At 40.2% G+C, this 13,983-nt stretch overlaps 1 protein-coding gene across 1 annotated transcript in view; it reads right to left on the minus strand.

Moving 5' to 3' along the window:
- The window catches only part of syn3 (synapsin III), a 102,027-nt gene that overhangs the window by 21,465 nt on the left and 66,579 nt on the right, over positions 1 to 13,983 (minus strand). The gene's annotated exons all lie outside the window — the stretch shown is intronic.

Genomic DNA, 13,983 nt, shown 5'->3' on the forward strand with positions numbered 1-13,983 from the left:
GCCAACGGATTAAGTGAGCCTCAAGAGACCAGTAATGTTTATCATGCAAGTCCCAGTTAAGTTACTGACTGAATTCATACACCTGACAGGGACGGATTCAGCTCTCTTTCAAAGTGTGGCATGTAATCGTTTGAGTCGTTACAAATTTACAAATGAAGGCAGGCGGTTTAACTTTTCACTTTGAAACAAAATCAGTTGGGCACTGGAATCAAAGATTTATAATAACTAAAATCCTCGCTTTATTCCGTGGTGATGGGTACAACAGCTCTGTGTGAAGTACAGATGGTCCTTTTCAACACATTAACCAGTGGAAGTGTAGCGTTTCAACTATTTGAACATATAGAGAGCAATAAAACTGGAGAATCAAAGGAAGGCTACAGGCACCAGTTATTGTCATCAGTAAGCTGTGATTGGAGGAACAAAACTTTATTTAAAAGTAATATCATTTTGTTTTTGCTTCTTAATGCCGAGCAATACAATCGCATGATTCACTTTATATGTTCACATGGTAAGAATATAAAGTGGCTTGTATACAAATGTTTAAGCCATATTTTGTGTTGATCATGGAGTTAAGAAGATTGATACCAGTCTCATGTTTGTATGCTAACTATAAGGCTACAGCCAAAAGCTGCCTACCTTAGCTTAGCATAAAGACCAGGAGAGACCAGAGTTTGTTTAACTCATAGAAGGAAAGAAACAAAACAGCAGCAGGCAAAGTCCTCAGACTATAAACCTCCAAAACAAATTTTACACATGTTCCTGAACTAAGAGTGACATAAGTGTGACACATACAGTAGTTCCTGGATACGCACCCAAAACAGACATTTACAAGTTGTCATGGTAACCCCTATGAGCTAACATCCACTCAGAGCTGCAACTAACAGTAGAAGCCCATTGTGTTTAAGTGTATACAGTAAAGGCTGTCTAATGGGGCATGGTAATTATTGTTGTGGAATTCAACCTCATCTGGCTTCCATTAGGGTCTGTCCTGGTGCATTTCCATGAGGGAGACAGCTGTCTGGAAAATGCAACTTTTTCCTGAGAATGGAAGTTTCCAGGGTAGACGCTCCCTGACAACGCTGAAGTGCTGATGGACAAGTGACAGAGGTGTTGTCTTCTGGTGGTCGAGCCACCTGCTTTATCATCACAGTTTGCTAAGTGATTGGGAGATGAAGAAATACAGTACAAGTACAGTACAGTGTTGCACTTCACTGTGACTACTCGAGCCACACAAATAACACCATAAAATGGTGATTTCATCTGTAGGAACAGCTGCATATCAGTAAATGTGTCATCAATATCAAGAACATGAGTCTTGTTTAATATATTGCATAAATATCAAATGTTAGGTAATTTTTTGAAGCCGTGCCCAGAAAGGGTTGCATGACTCATTTTTTATTAATCATTGTGAGTTTTTAGCTGGGCTAGCAGTGTGGTGGCAATATCGGTCAGTAGGTTGGTCCACCACTTTGGCCAGATTAAAATATGTCAACAACTTTTGCATGGATTGGGATTCAGTTTGGTGCAGACATTCATGGTCTCCAGAGGTTAAAGGTCACTGAAGACAACAAGATTGACATTTGTTGCCATGAGTATAATAACTGAACAAATATTGGATTGATTGCTAGACATTTGTGAATTTCCATCACTTTAGTGATCCTCTGACTTTTTTACTAGCGCCACCATCAGGCCAAACATTTCATTACTCCAATACTTTGGAGTAATGAAATGTTTTAGAGCTAGGACACACTTGACTGATTTTGGTAAAAAAAAGAAATGTTTTCCAATTTTCCCTTTGATGTTCACCAGGTGCTGCACATGAACTCTCTCTGATTTAAAAAGCTTCCTGATGGACAGTGAACTACGGCCAACTGTAGCTGCTGTTAGTTAATGTTAGCTCAGTTTGTTAGTAGGGCTACCCGGGCTGTGAGTTCATAGTATTTGTACCACAGAGGAGGTTTTTAGCCCTAGGGTGCGGAGACATGCTGACGAGGAACAGAACCAGTGTCATACCAGAACCGGGCTGAGCAGCTTCTATGGACATAACGACAGAGGAGAAAAGACCAAAGAGGACATTAACAGAGGAAGCTAAAAAGAGAAAAGGAGAGTGACCCAACAAAAAGCCATCAGACAAGAGTAAATCTGGGACTGACTTTTAGTCATCAGCGGGAGCTTTGTGAAATAAAGGTTTGAAGTTTGGCTGTTAAAAAAATTATTGACTTGCTGTTTGTGATCATAGGTCATATAATCATAACAAATATACGTGTACTACTGTCTGCATTTGTGACAGTGGTATTGCACTCTGAAACTGGGGGCACTAAATACCATTTTCTCGGCAATGATGCTTTAACTATCAATACTCCTCACTTGTAGGAGTCCAAACTGACCAATGACAGTTGTGGTGTGGTCCTCATGTGGTATCTCTGCAGCTGTTGTAGTCCCAATATGTACTTATACTTTTTGATGAGGCGCCCACCAAGTACGCTGTAGCCTGTGGCGTAACTATGCGGCTATGTTTAGTTTCTTAAACTACACCATAAATCTCCCTTTATGATGTCTTTATAAATATTCTGACAAAAACTGTTCTCTAAGAGACTTCCTTGTAATATCTCAGTGATCTCACAGGTGGCTAATATTACAGATGGTTAACCAATATCATTTAATAACAGAACACAGCCACTACTTGAGTCCAGTCCATTCATTTTAAATAAACACAGATTTGTTTGAAAGTCAGTGTTAAGTACATGTCCAGACTGCACTAAAGCAGAGCTATTTCAGTCCAGCTTCTCTGCGGTCGTGCTGTAATAGGGACCTGGACAGCCCTTATTAGTGCTAATCAATTCACTAACCTACATTCCTGCTTTAGAAGAAAAAGGACAGACGGGCCTCGGGCGAGCCAATCCTGCAAAAACCATCAACGCTGTGCCACATTCTTCTCAGTCTAAAAGGAAAAGTGATGTTTCTTTCCCATTTTCCAGGGGCTCCTGCAGTATTAGGTCTCGGAAAAGGTTGAGCAGGAATGAGGTGACTGTGTGCAATTTTGGCTTCGATGTCTCATGATCCGTGGACTGAATGGAATCATTCACTCAGTGCCTTCAAGCTCGGTGATGCTGGCGAAAACATCGTAGATCTAAACCTGCATCTGTGAGCAACGTGACAAATAAAAGTATGAAGACAGAAACTTGACTTATGAAGTCAAGTTTATTTTTCCAGAGGTCAGAGGTCAGGGTCACACATTGATGTCAGTTCTTACCCTGCATGAAAGCCACTACAACATTTCAGCTGCTTCTCTGTCACCACCTGGTTTCCAAGAAAACGTCTAAGTAGTCTTTCCTTGAATAATTCCTTGTCCCACCCCAATATCCTGATTCCACAGGAAATACATTAAATAAAGGAAGTTGGATGCTTTAAATATGCAGCTTCATTGTAACACTCAGGATACAAAGCAGATGTTGGAGTCTGGATTTGACGGTGCAGATGGATTGCTTTAACTACCGTTACACTGGGCTTAACTCAGTGGTTTGCCAGTGCAATGCAACATTGTCAAGAAAATTGCAGCTCGCCAAAGCATAAATTAAATCCCACAAAGTGAGTATCAAGTTATTTTTCTAAAGCAACAACAGACAGGGTGGGAAGTTTGAAATGTTTTAACTGCGAACTCATTCAATTTGCTCCACCTGTAAACCATGTCATCTAGACCCAGTTAGAATCATTCATTCACTCCAGAGATTATACATCTTGAATGACAAAATCACAGCCATGGTTATCTAAATGTGTATGTTTACAACAGAGCTCTCATGTGAGGAAAGACACAGCATGAGTTGAAAACATGGATGGTACTTGAACACTGAGAGACGCAATTTGCACTGAAAATCATACACAGACTCAAATCTGACATGATACATATATTTTCAGATTCATTGTGCCATTGCGAGTAGATGTCCATAAATCTGTTTAGAAATCATATAAAAAGACAATCCTCATAACTCAAGGGGCAGCTGCTCTACCGACTGAGCTAAACGCCGCCCCATTTTGCATACTTTTAACAGTGTCAGTTTGCCAAAATATAAACAAGTATTGGCTGGAAAAAAATCAGGGCTCAAGCTGTAGTGCTACCTGACTCTATGGCACCATTATATCTGTATATTATATCTGTTTACACCTCCCCAAGCATTACAGGAATAGTAGTTCCAGAGCTTAGTTTTGAGCCCCCCAAATCAACACAGACAAAGAATAATAATATAAGTGACAGAATCCATCTATGATAACTGGTTTAGAGTTTAGCAAAGGACACAGAAACAGAAAATGTAACAGGTCAAACACAGAAACTACATTCTGGATTTCTAAACTTAGAAAGTCATGGCACACATAATGGTGACACACTCTGATGTGACTTTAGGACATATTAAAGTCCTGCTCTCTGTTGCAGATAAGATTCAGTGAATGGAAGAACACATGAGGCGTCAGCAACTTTTTTTGACAGCAGAGGAAGGAAAGGCGGGCTTCTTACAGAGTGCATACCAGGGCTCAGCCCAAATGTCAGCACCACCACTGTTTTCAATTAAGACAGTACATAGGGAGGAGAGTGGAGGAACATCAAGGAGGAAGATGTTTTGGAACAGCTGGATGTGGCAAACCTAGTCTGAATTTATACCAGCTGTGCAAGCAGTGGGAATAGGTGGTACTACATGACAGTAGTGTGAAGCAATGACTGTGACACACGTGTCATACTGTATACTATACTGTATACACAGTATATCATCATCATCAGTATAACTAGAAAGAAATCAGACTGTAAAATTTTCAGGAATTTATATTCCCCACTTGGATATGCATCAAAATAAACACGGCGATAATAATGCTAATTAGCTGATGGCAGCCATGATTTTCGTGTGATTTGTGCAACAGAAACAGATTCATGTTTATTTAAATGTATTATCTTGCTGTGGTGGATGTTAAGATGGGCAACGACGTGTCAGTGGACCTCGTCTGGGTGCTCAAACAAGCCATCTGTACTGGCAGCCACCTGTCAATCAAAAACTTTAAGCCTTAATATAATGTGAACAGGTGAGTTGTATATAAATTCACCCTCAGTACAGTTGTCATGAACGGGGAAATTAGCTACAGAGACCAAAACAGTTTTTTGTACCAGGCTGTAAACATGTTTATTTCTGCTGTGAAGTTGGACATTTGAACATGGCGACTTACTGTATGGAGACTGACTCACTTCTGGAGCCAGCCTCAAGTGGACGTTTGAGGAACTGCTATTTTAGGCACTACCTTACCCAGCTGTATTCCTGCTACACTGAACAGTGGTCAGTCTGTCACCAGCCATGATGCCTTAGAAATTAAAAAAAGTTTTTAAAAAAGTGATTTTATGTAGAACAATTTAGATTTTTCTTGCTTCCTGTTGCAGTGATAATCTTGGGATCTCTTGGGATGTCATAGTGTCAAAGTGTCATAGTGTCCCTCAGGTTGAGAACCACGATTCTACAGAAATGCTGACATGACATAACAATGATGTTGCACCAAACAGAGAAGGGATTGTGCTTAACAGATCTGTGGGGGCTATTTGTATTAATTCAAAAAATCCAGGAGAACCGAAGGAACAAACACAACAGAGTCCAGTGTTTGTGATGTGACTCAGATAAAGTGGAGAGATCCCACTGCAGTTTTAACAAAGACACTGTTGTTGTAAGCTATCTAAACACTATTATGAATTTCTTAACAGCTAGAATAATAATTGCGTTATGTTACTGCCTTTTCACGCTGTGTATAAATGTTTGTGTAGAGTCTCCTGTCTGGTTAATGGGGGATTCCGGGCATAAAAATAAATGTGGGATGACTTACCTCCTGCTGTGGTTTGTCCAGCAAATCATAGAGAGACTACGGTCAACAAAGCCTACACCCTTAGCTAGGGGAAGGTTCATCACTAACCACAGAAACACTGAGCCATCTTGTATTTTACTAGAAGTACTTTTGAGAGGGAAAACTCCCAACAACAGTTTATCATTGCTCAAAACAAATATTGGTCACCAGTATTTGTTTGTAGGAGGAATCTCTCTATGGAGATTTATTCTTGAGGACTAAGTAAATGCAGGCATATGACGTCATATCCAGATATTTATTTATCAAAATAAATAAATCTAATAGGACGCAATTATAAGGATAAGAAAGAAAAACATACAAAATACTTCTGCTTTTCCTCTAAGGTCATCAAGTCATTCAAATGAGTCTGAGAAAGAAAATTCTACGTACAGTTGAAGTCTCACAAATGGATCACTGATCTGAAGCCTAGATTCATTCATTTTCAAGCCTCTTGGATGTAGTGTTACAAGATAGAAACACAACACTGTGTTTTTCCTCTACAGTTTTTCACCCAATAATCACCTCATGTTTTACAGCTAACATGCTAGCAAACTGATTCCTACTTATAAATCCAGTAAACATAGAGCAACATTAATGTTTATATGAAGTTATATTTCTGTCCACCTGGTGACTGTAAGTCTTTAGTGGATCATTTAGCAATATTTTCCCACTATGTTCACCAGCTACTTTTTATCTTTGTCTGTCCACTTTTTTGCTGAATTTGCCATCAATGAAACCAAAACAATAAGCTAAAAGATGCTAAAACGCTCCATGGAACTGAAGGGAAACAATAACGTAACGTAATTCAGATTTGTTACTAATAGTGACATCTTTGACACTGTACATTTGGATCCATTGCAGATATAAAAATAATAAATAGTGTAGCTTTTAAAAAAATCTACTTTGATTGCAGAAGAAAAGAAACCCATTTCTCTTTACAGTACGATGTATGCCACACCCAAAGTAGAAAGGAATAGTCCAACAGAACTGGTCTGCAATCATAACTTAGTGTTGAAAGAACATACTTTGAAGAGCTTGAAGAGAATATGGATTACAAATATTACTTGAATAAAGTGATAATCCACAGATCTCCCAGGACTCTCGGTTTTAGTTCAAATGTTTAATAACTACATTTTGTGGCATTTTCCACTTCCCGTGGAGACACTTAAATGATACTATTCTTAAAATAATAACTCCTCTTTAGACAAAGGTCAGATGACTCATTCCTAAAACAGAACTCATTAATTGCTTAGCTTCCTGCAAAACATCATAGATAACATCGTACATGGTTTTGGAATGAAACATACTGTATGCTTTGACAAGAGGAAAAAACGGTGTCCTGACAGTATGATGTCATTTCTAAATTTAACCCTCCACCCTCTTACTGTGTGACATCAGTACCCCGTGGACCCTGATGACACCCGTGACCTCTGACCTACTGGTGATTCACTGGCTCTCCTGCGACCATCTTCCTTAAATTAACTTTCTCTCTCCTCCTCCCACACACACCTTCCCTCTGCTGCTCAGGTTTCTGGGAAACACTGGCTTTTTACAGTTTCCTGAGAAGAAGAAACACTATGATTTACTGTGTCTTCCACATGAACTCAGCTTGAGACAAATTAATAGAGCACAGAGAGGAGGAAGGAATAACAGGCTGGTTTATAGAGGATCAGTATGGGTAAACACTCTTTAAGTGGTTATCTGAGAAACAGGTTTTGCTTTCAGTCTTTCTCAGAGCACATCGCTGCTCATACTACTACATACTATTCCCAGTGATCACCTGTCAATCAAACAGTGCACCGATAATGTAAATGCCTTCACTTTTGAAGTTTGTCCGATACAAAAGTTAGCTTTACAATAAACCACACAGGTTTTTTGTCCCAGCTGAAGAAGTGTGACTAGCTCACATTGTGGTGTCACAACACAGAATTCACAGTTAATTGTGGAAACAGTCTCCCTTCCCTTCTCACTGGAGGCAGTATTAGCATTCATTTGGTGTCATCTTTCTATCCGCTTGACAAATATTCAATCTTCTCTCTCCTTTTAGCTTTGTTTTATACTGCACCAACTGAGCTGCAAATGGTTCTCTATGTTCAGCCAGTTGCTAACTAGCTTTGTGTGTCAGCCATGTGGTGCTGGCAGTTGGCGTACAGTTGTTTTATTTCACTTGAAACAGCTGCTCTACTGAAGAAGACCAGACCAAAACAATAAGCTGAAAGACACTGAAACAGTAGAGCTGAGTGGAAGTGGAACATTGGGTGATTCTCAGTGGGTCAGCCAGTGCTAGTGACACCTCTCATAATGACATCATTAAACCTATTGTGAATATCTATATTTGGATGCAGTGCAGCTTTAAGTCGCAAATTACGTGGCTCGTACATATTGTATAAGCATACTATATTGTAGTGACATGTAGCTTTATTGCACATTTTTTTCACACCGTCACTTTTCATACATGAACAAACAATGTTTATTTTGCAATTTCTGTGTAATTTTTACATTTATTTATGTGAAAATGTCTTAAGTTGTCGCTACGTTGGCCTAGTCTGTGAATGCAGGATAAATGCATTATAAGACTAAATCTAACAGACATTTTGTTTTTACTGTGCTCAGCATCAGACCCAGTTTAGGCATTCCCTCAACCTTAAGGAATTCCTCAAAGCTATTTCCATGCTGTCATATGCCCATGTTTATGGTTAGCCCTGGTGTCTCTTGCCGTAATACAACATAGTCATTTTGTGGGGTTTCCTGACCGCACGCACACCAAATATGTACAGTAGAGTACAACAGGGGACCCTGCGTCTGAGCAGCGAGCGCTGCGGTTGCTTTTGGCCCGCCTGAGTAGGAAGTTACTGACCGTCCATCATATTTTATTGCAGGGGGAGTCCCATTGTGAGTGGGATCATGGTTCAGGGCAAAGTTTGTGTTTCCTTCTCTGATGTCTTAACTCCACATCAGATGACAGACGTGCTGAAGTTGGAAACTGGCGAGCATCTGTTGAAATGTTCAGTTGAGTGGACGGACTGAACGGATATCAAAAGCGCCACCAGGCCTTCATATCATATTCAACTGGGAGAGTGGAGACTAAGGACGCCACTCAAGCAGCCAATATCTCACTGTACTACCTGCTCTCAGATACTGAGAAGTGAGCTCATTTCCAACAATTCAACCTCCAACCTCCTGAGCAGTTGAGAAAAGTAATCTTTTGACACCAATTAACAGCACTGAGGCCATCACAGGAAGTAATAAGCTATTAGCTTTATTTGTTCTTAGCTGTATGAAATCAACATCTAACAACAAAATTCTGCTTACTAAATAAACTCAAAAAATGTTGTTCGCTTCTTATTAACTTGTCTGAACCTAAAGAACAAATGAACATTATGTTAAAGCTGTACTAATGCTTGGACCTATTCTGTTCCCTTTATATATGCCTCCATTAGGCAACATTATTAGGAACATCTCCATTAACTAGACCCTCCAGAAATTTGCGATGTTGCGATTTGCAACTTCAGCGCAACTTCAGTGAATCTCCATGAATTCAGGGCGGTATTGCAATTTAACCAATCACCGCGATTTTCCGCAACTTTGAGCAATCATTGGCTTTGTCACTGACGTCGCCAAACTGCCTTCCGCTTCACTTCCATGAACAAAACTGTGATAGGGAAGAGCCGAATCCCCATCCGACGGGTGCATTTCCTCCGCGGCGGTGCGCCACGACCAGCTGCGGGTCAGCTTGGAAAGGCTAGGGGGCGAAGGTGGCCTCTCCGGGGCTCGCCCCCAGGGACGGGGCCCCCGGCGCGACTGTCGAATCACAACTTATCGCAACTTTCACTTCCTCCCGCAACAAAATCGCAACAAAAATGTAAAAAGCACCGCAACTTTCACCGCAATTTTTTTGAAAACCTCATGCAACATCAGGCATTTTAGGCCGCAACTATTTAAAAAAAGGCCCGTGAAATCCTGGTGGGACTGATTAACTTTCATTGTTATGCTGATGATATGCCATTATATTTAACGACCAAGCCGGATGAAACCAATCAGTTAGTGGCTTAAGGACATAAAACTTGAATGACCTGCAATTTTCTGATGTCAAGCTCAGGGCCCGTCCACATGTGTATGTTTTTGTCAAATCCGCATAAATACTTTATCGTTCCTGCCTCGTGTCCATACGGATCTGGCTTTTTTGATGTGTGAAACCGGTATTTTTTGAAAAGGGGTCCCAGAGAAAATCCTAAAACGCCAGATAGCCCGGAGTCATCTGGACGGCGAATCCGGATTTTTTCAGAAGCGATGACCAGAGTCTCTGTAAGTAATAGACCTGTTCTATATGAAGTATCATGAGATAACTTCTGTTATGATATGGTGCAATATAAATAAAATAAAATACAATTTTAATTCAACTTTTACTAAGAAAGAGAAAAATGTGATTTATTGGTGGCCAAACCAAATCTTGTGATGATAAACTGCAGAGAAAACAGAACCTTTACTGTATGTATATTGATAACTATGATCAAAAAACTCAACATGATTAAAAAGTCAGTGATTGAAACCTTAATAACAGTAGTCAGTACTCTATTCAGTGGACTACACATGTTTCATCTCTGTCAAATCTGCCACCCAAGAAGTTGGAGAAAGATCCATCACCAAATTGCACGATCAGCACTCTTTGTAAACTAGGAAACATCCAATTACTGTTTTCCTCTTGTGACATGACTTCTACTAACCATCAACCTCACAGCACTGTGCTGCAGAGCAGAGGTCATCCTGTCTGTCCCACTTAATTGCAATGGCATGTTGGCTGTGCAGCAGGGCCAAGTGAGTCAGGGCTGGACGCTGTTCCTCGGTGACCAGCGCTCCCGGCGGTGCTATCTTTTCAAGTTTTGCCTCTTCCTGTGTCTCTTTTGTGGCTTGTCAGTCGGATGAAAGGTATTTCCTGTGAATCACCGCTCTGTTCTCCTTTGTCAACTCAGAACCACGCAGGCCTTAAAAATTTCCAGTACACAATGCTGTTGCCTGCTCCCCGGTTGGCAAACCTTTTTATCTATAATTGGACTTTTTCAGCAAAATGCACTTTGCTTACAGTATGTTGACCTGGTTTGGTGGCTCCAGAGGGTCTTGAGTGTTTTTTTTTTTCAGGTGTGTGAATCAAGTCATAGTTACAAGCTGTGAGAGACACAACATAATCAGAATATTCTGGACCCTTCCATTTGATCTAGTCCCATTTCTGGCGAGTTAAAGTAGTGCATGCAGTTTTTCATATAACCGGCCCACGATTTTTGTTGGTATAGCCACAACATTAACACACAGTGACCTTTTTGTTGGGCTTAAACATAAAGGAAGGCTTCATCTATCTTATGTGGTCTAAACTATCTTGTGAGGACAGCTGCGAGCCAAGACAAAACACTGATCCCACACACATATGGTGAGCAGCAGTCCCTGTTCAACTATTCACTCTTAAAAGAAAACTTACCTTCATATAGTCTTACACACAATAAATCATACTATGATACTCACTACATTCCAAGAAATATTTTGTGATGAAGTGTTGCACTTTAGTTTGCCTTTATTCTGAAGCCATCAACCTGCCTCGTAAACTTGCGCTTCAGTTTACAGATTGCCACATTTTTAAGGAAGCCTGTTGACACAAACCAATGGACGAGGTTAAACTCGTTGCTCTATGTCCAGATTAGAGAGAGTATAATCAGATAGAACAGCTTGAGGAAGGTGGTGCAAGTTCAAGTTCATTTATAGCTCTATATCACTGCTAAGTCTACAGAACAGAGACTCCAAAGGAAATAAAGCATCTAAGCAATCAACCATCAATCAGAACAACATGGACTGATAGTGTCCAAAAACACAATTTACAATCTGGCCTATTTTCCCTACTCATGAATGTACAAATAGGTTTATGTATGATGGATTTTTCCCTGTAGGAGTTGAGCATCTGTAAAAAACAGCAGCTGAAAACAGAAGCCATACTTCTTTGATTATGAGGATGTGATACTGAGATTTGCTGCACAGTGCTGAGTATTTTATCACTGATAATGTATATGACTGGCTATTAGATGACAATAAAACACTAGTTATTACTTTACTCAAATCCTCCACACCCACATGTCAGTTTTAACTTTAGTGCCAGCCAAGAACACAACATGTAAATAAGACGACATTGCAGTAACAGGAAGTCGCATTTCTCTTCCCTACACCTCCAGCTCTGCTGCAAGGTAACAGGTTACTGGAAAAAGTAATCCATTACTGTCCTAGCTTTAGAAGTGTTGGTAGGTGGATTTTATTTCCGTATGACAGAGTTAAGCTAGTTGTTTCATGCTAAGCCAAGATAACCATCTACTGTCTGTAGCCTCATAATTAATGCACGAGCATAACTCAAGAAATGTCAATACTGATAAGTCTTAAAGGCTTAAAATTATTGATTCTAATACACAATCCTTTATGAATGTCTGTTTCATTCTCTGCGTCTGATTCAAGCTGTTATCTTTGGGATATATGTTAGGAATGCAGGGCTGTTTTACCTCTATATCTATGAGTGAAGTCATGCAATTGCCCAAGTGAATCACTCCTCTGCTCAGCCTCTCAGTAACTTCCTGTCTGAGCCTGAACCTTTCTCTTTTCATCGCCTCATTTGGGCATACAAAATGTAAATCCACCTGTCACACATTCCAAGCCAGTGTCTAACTGAGGAATGTCACAAATTTGTTGGTTCAGACTTCAGACTTGGAGGCTGAAATAATACCTGACCGGTCATTATCAATGGTTAACCGCAGCTAAGCGGCAGACGTGTTTCCTCTGGTGTCTGTTGGAGCCGTTAAAGCCATCCAACCTGCTCTGGACCTGCAGATGAGGCCGTAACTCTGATAAAACACCATGATGATGTTGAATTTCCACAGATGGTTAATGTTCTGTTTTTTCCTATCCACTGGACAGAAATCAAAAATGCGTTGATGTACTGTACCTGAATGCACCACTGAAAAAACACTGGCTGATTTTCTGGGTTATAGTGGAAGAACAAAAACATAGTGGATGATAACTTCTTTGTGTGACTCATAGGTGAAGGTTGGATGGAAACTGAATTCCATTCATAACAGTTCCTGTTTTAGTTTAGTCTAAAACAATATATCCTGTTTGTTATTAACTGTTCGACCTGTAAAGGGAGGACAAAAAAAGTCTCATGAACCCACCAATGCATGACTTTAGTCACATTTCCAACTGCTACTTTAAAATTAAAGTCACTTTTTAGAGCATGTCGTATCAGTGCCAGGTTCTTTAAACTGAGATAACTTTTAATGAAGGCACATGGAGGGTCAGAGTTCCCTGACCTGATTATTTCAGTCTTGGTTATATAACCGTGAGCAGCGTCAGCCCTCAACATAGCTCCCCCAGTCTCTGCAGATAAGCCTCTGCAGCGATAATGCAGTTCCAATCAGGTCCGTGAACGCGGTCAGGAAGGAGAGAAAAGAGGGTTTAGTTGGCTAATTTGACTGATCGTGCCCTGCAAGTAACTTGAGTGGTTGGACTGAATGAGGCTGCATACAAGGCCCTATAAGCAGTGACGGGTAGAACCACATAAAACGTTGAAGAAAACTGGAGGCTCTGTTCGCCTTCACAGCTATTGTTTCTAACTGTTCAGAGATAAACTGTCATCTGGTTGTGATGCAGACTGAAGGAATCTTGTTGCACCCTGTATTTACTAATCAAGTGGGCGTCAGGGGGTGGGCAGGATGACTAAGTGAGACTGAAGAGAAGTGAGCAAAAAAGAAGAATGATTTTAAGAGAATAAAAGAATCAAGTAGGCGGTCCTTTGTATTATTCTGTTTATATTTAGAAGATGTTTTTCAGTGTTTAAAATTTGAGAGGAGCTGACAATTACCCAATTATTCGATCAATGGAAAATGAAGAGGCAACTAATCTGATAATCAATTCATGTTTGCACTTCTAAATTGTGAAGATTTACTGTTAGACAAAATGTGTAATTTGAAGATGCTATCTTGGACTTTAGGAAATTATGATTATTATTTTATGGGCCTGATGATTCATCAAGAAAATACTTGACTGTCTTTCTGGAGTTTGCATGTTCTCCCTGTGTCTGCGTGGGTCCTT

Source organism: Larimichthys crocea, chromosome XII, assembly GCF_000972845.2.
Source record: "Larimichthys crocea isolate SSNF chromosome XII, L_crocea_2.0, whole genome shotgun sequence".
NCBI classification, from domain to species: Eukaryota; Metazoa; Chordata; class Actinopteri; family Sciaenidae; genus Larimichthys; species Larimichthys crocea.